This window comes from Ursus americanus, chromosome 26 (genome assembly GCF_024610735.1).
Source record: "Ursus americanus isolate L20-20 chromosome 26, mUrsAme1.1.p, whole genome shotgun sequence".
In the NCBI taxonomy this organism is placed as follows: domain Eukaryota; kingdom Metazoa; phylum Chordata; class Mammalia; order Carnivora; family Ursidae; genus Ursus; species Ursus americanus.
Window position 1 is genome coordinate 27,568,041 of NC_142152.1, and position 9,161 is coordinate 27,577,201.

At 35.5% G+C, this 9,161-nt stretch overlaps 1 non-coding gene across 1 annotated transcript; it reads right to left on the bottom strand.

Moving 5' to 3' along the window:
- Positions 1 to 6,099: 6,099 nt before the first annotated feature.
- On the bottom strand, positions 6,100 to 6,205 carry LOC123799084 (U6 spliceosomal RNA). Its single transcript, XR_006781501.2, has one exon. It is a non-coding gene; the product is annotated as a U6 spliceosomal RNA (small nuclear RNA).
- Between the last annotated feature and the right edge of the window lie 2,956 nt (positions 6,206 to 9,161).

Below are 9,161 nucleotides of genomic sequence, written 5' to 3' on the forward strand. Positions count from 1 at the left end.
ATCACTTGGCTATTTCATGATTACCGAAAAAATCCTTTTTTGTTGATTATTTAAGTTGCTTACAATTATTCCGTTTTTTGCTATTACAAAAAAATGCCACGATGAATATCCTCATATAGAAACTGTCTTACTTTGATATTGCTTTAGGGTAAGTTTTTAAAAATGTTTTTAATTGGGTCAAAAAATCTTTAGGGGTCCTAAATCTTTAGGACTCTTAATATATGTTTCCCAAATGCTTTCCAGAATGTTTGTACAAATTAACACTGTCCTAGGGATAGATGTGGTTACCCTGAACAGCAATTTTCAAGGTTATGAATCAAGGTTCCCATATCATCACCTTGAACTCCTTGGACACACTTTTTTCTGGCATCTTCTTTCTATGGAAACCTCGATCAAGTCTGTAAGATAAGTTGCTGTTCTTTGTTTAGGGCTGATAAAAGGGATATGATTATGTTACACAAAATAGCATATTCACGTGCATACCTTATCCATTTATGATATGAATGATCCTCAAAATGTGTTTCTATAGTTACAAAATGTTCTGGTCTCTCTCTGATTATGTAATAGTGGTGATTGTTTAAAAATATACATAGTTTAACGCTGGAACATTAAAACAATTCGTGTGCTTATTGTTTTGAGGACTCACTTATATGCTGGGATAGTACGCAAAGTTGCACAAAAGACAGGTCAGTGTGTGTATGGCTAGGAGTCTTATGCCCCTCACCTTCTGTCTATGATTCCTTACTGAGCAAGTAGGGCTCCTCCAGGTGTGAGGGACAGAAAACCCCATCACAACTGCATGCCTCAAACACAATCAGACCAAGACAGAGGAGAGCTGAGGGAAAATGGATAGAGAGAGAGATAGATATAGATCGATAGATAGAGTAAGGAGATCGGGGGAAGAAGATAGAAGATAAAAGAGGACGGAGGTAAGGAACAAAGCATAGCAGATGAATAGAGAAAAGGAATAAACACAGGAAGGGGAATTATGCTCTGCAAAGTGCTTGTAGCTATTTGTAACAAATCTGCTTTTACCTGTGGTTCCTCACCCCACCTCTAGGAGACAGAGACAAGGGCATAATTATCTACCAGAGCTAATTCTGGGTGATTTTTATGAAGTCTTCTCCTTCTCATTCTCCCCCTCCAACAACCAACCGCCTTCTCCTCCTCTTCATCTCCCTCCTCCTTTTCAACTTCCACCTTCTCCTACTTCTTTTTCCTTCTCCACCTTATTTCTCCCAAGACAGAAAGGAGTAGACTTATGTACTGGTTCATCATATTTCACAGCAGTGGTTTTGGGAGCCATGGGGTAATAGATCTGAAAAAATCAGCTCTTCCGAAGGTATTATTTTCCGTACACTTTCAACATCTGGATTCTTTTTTTTTTTTTTCTTAAAAAATGAGTGAGAACAGAACCATCCTATCTAGAGCATATTTGAGGCACTTTAAGTATTGTGATATAAGATAAAATATTTTAAAACTTACTCTTTTCTTATAAATTCACCAAGTGCATCATCACGTATTTTGAAAGAATCTAGTTTGAGAAAGGAGACCCTATTTTTTGGTTGCTGGAACAAAACAGAAAAAGAACCTGTTTTATCTTCTGTATACACACACCCACACACAACAAATAAGTATACATACACACATATATACACCTGCATGTACACATGTATACACACATATATATTCGTATTTCATTCACAGGTAAGTTATATTTGTCTCATAAAATCTAATGATGCTATTTTGTTAAAATGCTCCCCTTAAACATTTACACATTTGATTCTTTTTAAGTTCGAGGCAAAGGCTTGTAAAACAATATTGTGTTGTTTAAGATTTTCCACATTTTACATGGAGAGCTCGAGTGCTTGGAAAACATTGTAAAAGAGAGTCATTGTAGAGTTAATATGAATGTTGCTGCCTCCTTAGTTTTCTTAAAAAGAATATTCACTATTAGGTGAAAAGGCTTTTAAAATGAGTTTCCTCTTTTTTTAACTACCTATCCGTGGGATGCCAAATTTTCTTCATATACCTCAACCAAAACAAAATATTAAAACAGCAAATGCAGAAGATATGACAATCCAGTTGTCTTATTAAAACATATATTGAAGAAATCTACACTAATGTAAAGAAAAACTATATAGCAATTCTTCTCACTGAATCATCTTTTATTTTGGAAAATGTAATTATTTTTATAAGTATATGTTTTTATTCTTACATCAATGGTGTTATTGTTATTTCAAGTGAATTATTTTTCTCTGTTTTGATTTATAGTACAATCAATATTGACAGATTAGAGTATTATTTTATATCTTTGGGCATTTATCTTGTATTTTTTTAAAAAGGAAGGTTGGACTAGATTTTTTTTCTCAAAATGTGTCCTGAAATGATCTATGATAGGTGTGTCTACTTGAAGTACTTGTTAAAATATAGGTATCAAGACTTGCCCCAGACTCACCAAGTCCGAATCTACGAAAGAGAGGTCTTTCATAAGAGGGACCTTGGAGATTTTTCAGGTTCCATTAAAATTTGAGCGTTATCTATCAGATGACCTCTGTTGATTTTGTTCCAGGTGGGTAAACACCAGAATCTCCGAACCCCCAGCTATTGTGAGGGCAAGCTGGATGCCTAGGTTACGCAGGCCCCAAGACCATCTATACATTTCTCCTTTACAGGGTTGGCAGACAAAAATAGAGTACACCCAGTTATGTTTCAATTTCAGATAAACAATGAATTCTTTTAGTATAACTATGTTCCACACTGTATTTAGGAGATATATATATATTCATTGTTTATCCAAATATTGTGTGGAACATATTTGTCCTATTTTCTGTTTGTGTGCTTTGTTTTTCTTAATCTGTCAGGCCTATCACTTTTCCACCATTGCTTCCAGGTGGTAATATCCATAAATAGACTACGTGAGACAATATGGGAAAGTCTTACCCACAAGATTTATTAATTGCATAGACTTAGGGTCAGGTGGGAAATGGCTGAACCCAGAAACAGCCTTATAATAACAGTGAAGCCTTTATCCACGATCTCACACTCTTACAAGGCAACCCCCTCTAAACTTCCCCCAAATTTCCTTCAGAAAGAATCTCCATGGAGCTCACGTGGCTCTGCTTCCAATTACTGTTTACTTCATTTCACCGTAGTATTTCTCATTTTAAAGGCATCGGCACATTGGAAGCAACCTCATTACCAGAGCAACTGGAAGTAGAGAATGTGTGGTTTAATCTCTAATGAAGACTTTGTCCCATTACGTCAAAATTCACCTCTGCTCCCAGTTGTCCTTACATGTGTCATCGTAGGAATGTAAACATTTTTTGGCTTCCTTTTATTTTATCTGCCTCTCCAGGTCTGAGTGACCTCTGTTCACGCTGGTAATGTTCTGGGTTTTTGCTATTTCTGCTAACCAATATGTTCACCTTTTCCAAAAATACAGATTTCCCTCTGAACAATACTGCCCACTCAACAATCTTTATAACCTTTTCTGATTCTAGTGCTTTCTGATTCCACTTGCTGCACATAAAAAGACTGTTCCCAAATTTCTTTATCAAAGAAGGATTCTGTTTTTAAGAGAGTTGTCAAGAATAAGATAAAGAAACGTATTAATATCAACTTACTAGTTAATATTTGCCTTTTCTACTGACATCAGCTACAACTGAGCAACTTGTAAAAATGTTCTTTCATTTTTATTTATTCTTCGTTGAGTAGAGGGTGGTTCTGATTTTCTAATGTCTGGCATTCTCCTCAAATGACTTTCATAGTGGATTTCTACTTTGGCAATTGCTATGCCAGGTTTCCACATATAACATGGTGTTTGGCCTTGTTTGGGGTCCAAATGAGAAAGAAGATGCTGCCTTCAAAAACTGTTATATCCTATGCTAAAAAGGGATGTTCTCCTGAATTTCAAAAGCTAAGTGTTCCTGTTTCCATTCAATCCAGCAGCTTAGACTAGAACTTGACTTTGGGAAACATTTTACTGAAAAAAATCTTAGTAAATAACTTGAGTAGGAGCTATGTTTGTGATTGGTGGATTGTTTCAGATTTTTTTCAGGCAATTAATTGACTACCTCCAAAAAACTTCCCTGCGATACTTTCAGATCTATTTGTTTTTTTTTACACTGATGGTTTCAACTAATACAAAGAGAGTATCCAGTTCCCACACCCAACCAGGTTGCAGGAAGAAAAATTAAATGAACCATTTATACTTATCTACATTGTATAAGATGATTCTCTAGCTGAGCTATGTTGTTTTCTTTAAAACAAAAGGGTTTTTTTTTTCCTATTTTTAAATTATTTATTGTGTAAGCATCTGTATCTGCTGTTGTTACCCACACTTGTCTGATAACCACTGTGGGCTTCTTATAAGAACAGTATTTTTACCAGGTTTGTATTTCTCTAGGCTTATTTCTTCCTCATACTGTAAAAATAAGATTACAAGAATATTAAAGGGAATTTTGAGAGAAAAAAATCACATTCCTAACATCACATAGCAAAGCTATTTTTATTTACCTAGATTGCTTTTCATTCCTTTTTTTTTTTTTCAAACAGTAAGTACATATACATATTACAATAAAATTTAGTGCATGTTTTAGTTTTGGAAAACTTTTACTTTTTATGGTTATTTTAAGAATTACATGGCATTATAAATGTGAATGTATTCAGCATATTGCCTATCAAATAGGTACTTAAATTGATCTTTGAAACTGTGACTCTAAATTTTCTTTTTTTGTATATTGTATAGTGTATAATATCTAATTAAGATGGTGCCTCAAAACTCATGTAAGACATTGTCATTGTAGATTTCTTTTCCTTTTCTTTTCTCTCCTTATTATTACAGATAATGATGAACAAATGTTAGCCTTTTCTCTTCCTATGAATTTTTGGGACTGGGATTCCTATATTAGAAGACCCGAACACTGGGCTATCAAAAGATTATACCAGTTCCCATTTCCATGCTGCACTTAAAGCATTATCAAATTATCAGGGTAGTTTCTTCTTAACCTAAAAACTGATATTTAAAAAAAAACTGTAAAATATTGTTTATTTTTATTAAATGCTTTTCCTTCATGTCTTATCATGAAAGCCAGACGTTTTCTAAAATTCTATGTGCTATTTAGTTTTTAGTACTTACTACCTATGTCTGTTATCTGTTTTCATCCTTTTTTTTTTTTTACCCCCCCCCCCTTTTTAAGTTGAAGTTGTAGACTACGAAGGGCTTTTGCTGGGGATAGAGAAATGATACAGTTCGATGGATTAGGAAGAGGGTTGACAGGACTGAGAGCTATGATGGAAGGGGCTTAGGGACCTCACAGGATACCGTGGAAGTTGGTGGTGTCTCCAGTGATGGCAGTGGCTGCCGGAGACTTTGTCAGAAATAGTAGATGGGGCGCAAGAGTGCAGAGAGTGTGACAGTCAAGTAACGATTCCCACTCTAAATACTTGTCTCTTTAGATACATTAGCCACTCATTTCTTGTTGCCCATGATTTTTTTTTCATTAGATCCTTTACGAAAACTAAATCACTATATCAAACTTCTCTTTGAGTAAGATTTTTTCAGACTATGCTTCGTTAAAAGATCTTTGGTAGAAAGAAAGGAAAGTAAGAAACCTGAATTTGATGTAGTTGGACACTATTTTTAGCCTGAAAATGTTCACAATCCCCTTTGCCTCAAAATGGAAAATCAACAAATAAACAAATACATAGAAAAAATAGATAAGCAGACAATAAAGAAACATTTTATGAATCCTTTGGCAGGAAGTTGTGGCTGTTGATTCCTTAGGAAATAAAAACACAGACGATTTGAAATACTCACTTCCTCCTAGTGCCTCTCCCTCTTTTCTCCCTCTTTATTTTTACTGCCATCAATTTAAAGACTCAAGATAAGAAATAAACACACACACACACACACACACACACATATATATATATATATAATCTATTTCCGATGATTATCAGAAAGTGGTTGACTTCTGTTATCTGTGCCAAAATAGAGAAAGAGAATAAAACCTGAATACTTTACAAATGAACCCAAGGAAATGATAGCAGTTTACTATTTTGAACAGAAAAAGGATGTGAAGAGTTAAGCACCAGAAGGACATAGATAGTTCACGAATTTGCATGTCATCCTTGCCCAGGGGCCATGCTAATCTTCTCTGTATCGTTCTGATTTTAGTATATGTGCTGCTGAAATGAGCACAGGGTATAGATATTTCAAAAAATACTATATTACCACCCCAAGCATCACCGAATAATTAATTAACATATGGTTGATTCGTGCTCACAATATGCTTGTGTATTAATAAGCTCATTCTGTTTTCTTGCATGTGAAAAGTGGGAGACACAAAGCAGGTTTCCTTTCTTTTGACTTTTAACCAGGCATGATAAGTAAAGTACAATAACTGGACTTTCCAATATCTCCTGGCCCTCTGAGAAAAAAGCATCATTAAAAGAAATAAATTAATTTAAAATGGAGGGGGAATTGGTTCCAAACTAGGGTGTAAAACTTTACTTAAAAGCTATTTCTACTCATAGCATTTTCTCTGCATACTGTAATAGAGTTATAGTTGCAGTAATGGTTTGCTTACGGGCTCGCAATTAAGCACCTGCAGTCACTCCACAGGATGTAGATTTCACATGAATAGCTATTTTATAAATAAACAAATAGAAACTCATATGTGTAATGGCAAAGGCAAACACTGCTTGGATTTTAAGTTTTAAAAAGACAGTTCCACACTTTTTCAAAATCATTTGTTTCCATATATAATTGGATTCGACTCAGCCTTTTCATTTTCCACATGAATAATTAATAGTATCGCTATTATCCTACAGTCGTCTGTTGCAATTTAACCATAAGAGGGCTGTAATGAGTCCCTGCATTAAGGTAAATATAAGCACTATATGATCCATGCACGTAGTTAATGTAAGCACAATTTCTCAGATGTGGGCGGAGGTTTAGTTTTGATTATCCATCCCCTCTTCATAGGGTTGGTGGTCTGCCCTGGGAGAGCAGGGTTACTGCCTCAGGCCTCCTCATATGTTCTCTGGATCTACAATGGCTCCTTGTTTTAACATGTCTTCTGTGGCATATGGGGCTCTTTGTAATTTATTCGAGTTCAGAAATAACTGATCTAGACTCTCGGCTCTGCCATGTACCACCTAGTGACCTTGTAACATTAGCTGCGTGACTTTTCTAGGCCTGAATATCTTCACCTAAAAAATGGGGGATAGAAATAACAGTCACCTCATAGGTGAGTGTAAAGAATCTTCACTCAAACAGTGGGGTAATGGGTCTCACTAGCAGGACATCTCCTCCGAGATTCAGCTACCAGGTAACGGTAAGCTACCCTTATACTTGTCTGAGAGGTTGTGCCTTCTCTGTCTGTGATCGATTTGCCCTGGACCCAAAGTTCCTGGACCTCAACTGTCTGCAGCAGAGCTGGGTGACTGGGCTGGAACTGACAAATGGTTTCACCAAAACCTGTGGGTAACAAAGGAAATTAGTTTAGGAGGTTTACTTGATACAGTCTTGTAAGACGTAAGGAGAACCTAATCATTTTAGGAGGGTAGCCTGTGTAAAATAAACTGGTGAAAGACAACAGATTTCATTAATTTCATAAATTTAGAAAACATAACATATAGTTATAAGTATGCGAAGGTGTACAAGTTGTTTTATTTGGACAGTTAGTTCTCAGATTTTATGCAAATAATGCATTGAAATAAGACTGAAACTTTAGCAGGTTGAATTGTAGAGCAGCGAAAGCCTAGACTTAGGCAACAGGTGTATCTGCTCTTGAGTATCAGGTTCACTGTTAATTTTGAGACCTATGGAACCTGCTTATTCAAAAATCACTGTCCTCCTTGGTAAAAGAATGATAATGATAGTTGTCTGAGGCTCAGCAACCAGTCACTTATCAGATTATCTGCATGGAACTAAATCTCCATAAATTTTAGGCATAATATTGAGACAAGTAGGAAATGAAGTCAAGGAGCATGGCAGAGGGTGACAGATGAAATTGAAGGTCTCCTGGAAATATAGACATTGGTTTCTTTTTTTTTAATAATGTTTTTATTATATTATGTTATTCACCATACAGTACATCTCTAGTTTTTGATGTAAAGTTCCATGATTCATTACTTGCATATAACACCCAGTATAGACATTGGTTTCGAAAGATAAATTTATAGTAATTCAGAAAAGGAATCACATCAGACCATTTCTTATAAAGGTTGGAATGCTCTTCATTCTGCCCAATTTCCCCCAAAGATATTTATCAAAATCTACCGCCCAAAAATTGAGTTCTGAATTCTTTAACTCTGATTTTTAAAAAATCCCTTTCATTTACTGTATTAAAATTAAGGCAAGGGTTATGGAAGGGTAAGGTAAGAATTTCGTATTATAAACTATTATGCAATCTCACTTTAGAATAAGGTTTGTGGTTGGTTATTGTTGGTCCTTGTTTAATAGATTAATATTTGCTATACAGTATAAAAATTTGATTTTATGTAAGATAAATATGACATTAGTGGTAATTTCTATACGGAACACCAGGTCTTTATTCTAGTTACAGTTAAAATGTAAAATTATTTCTAAAGGAAATCCCAGGTACAATTTATATGATTCTGACCTATTGTGAACTTCACGTATATAACCAAAAGCCGACAAGGGATCTTACCTCTTCTAGAAGCCTGAGTTTTAGTTTTGAAAATCAAAACTCTGCTGAAACATTTTCATAAAACACAGCTCTATCATTTAACTTTTCTTTGATTGTATTGTGCACAATAATACTAGATAAGATAAACTATTGTATTCAGAAAACAAACAAAGCAATGACTTTAATTCCTGTTTGACATTTACCTACTACACATGGATTTTTCTTTTTTTTTTTTAAGATTTTATTTATTTATTTGACAGAGAGAGAGACAGCCAGCAAGAGAGGGAACACAAGCAGGGGGAGTGGGAGAGGAAGAAGCAGGCTCCCAGAGGAGGAGACCGATGTGGGGCTCGCCGGGATCATGCCCTGAGCCGGGATCACGCCCTGAGCCGAAGGCAGATGCTTAACCGCTGTGCCACCCAGGCGCCCCACACATGGATTTTTCTGTGCTGTTTCTTACCTAAAGGCTGTATAGAGCTTACTTTTAGCAAGAATCTGATC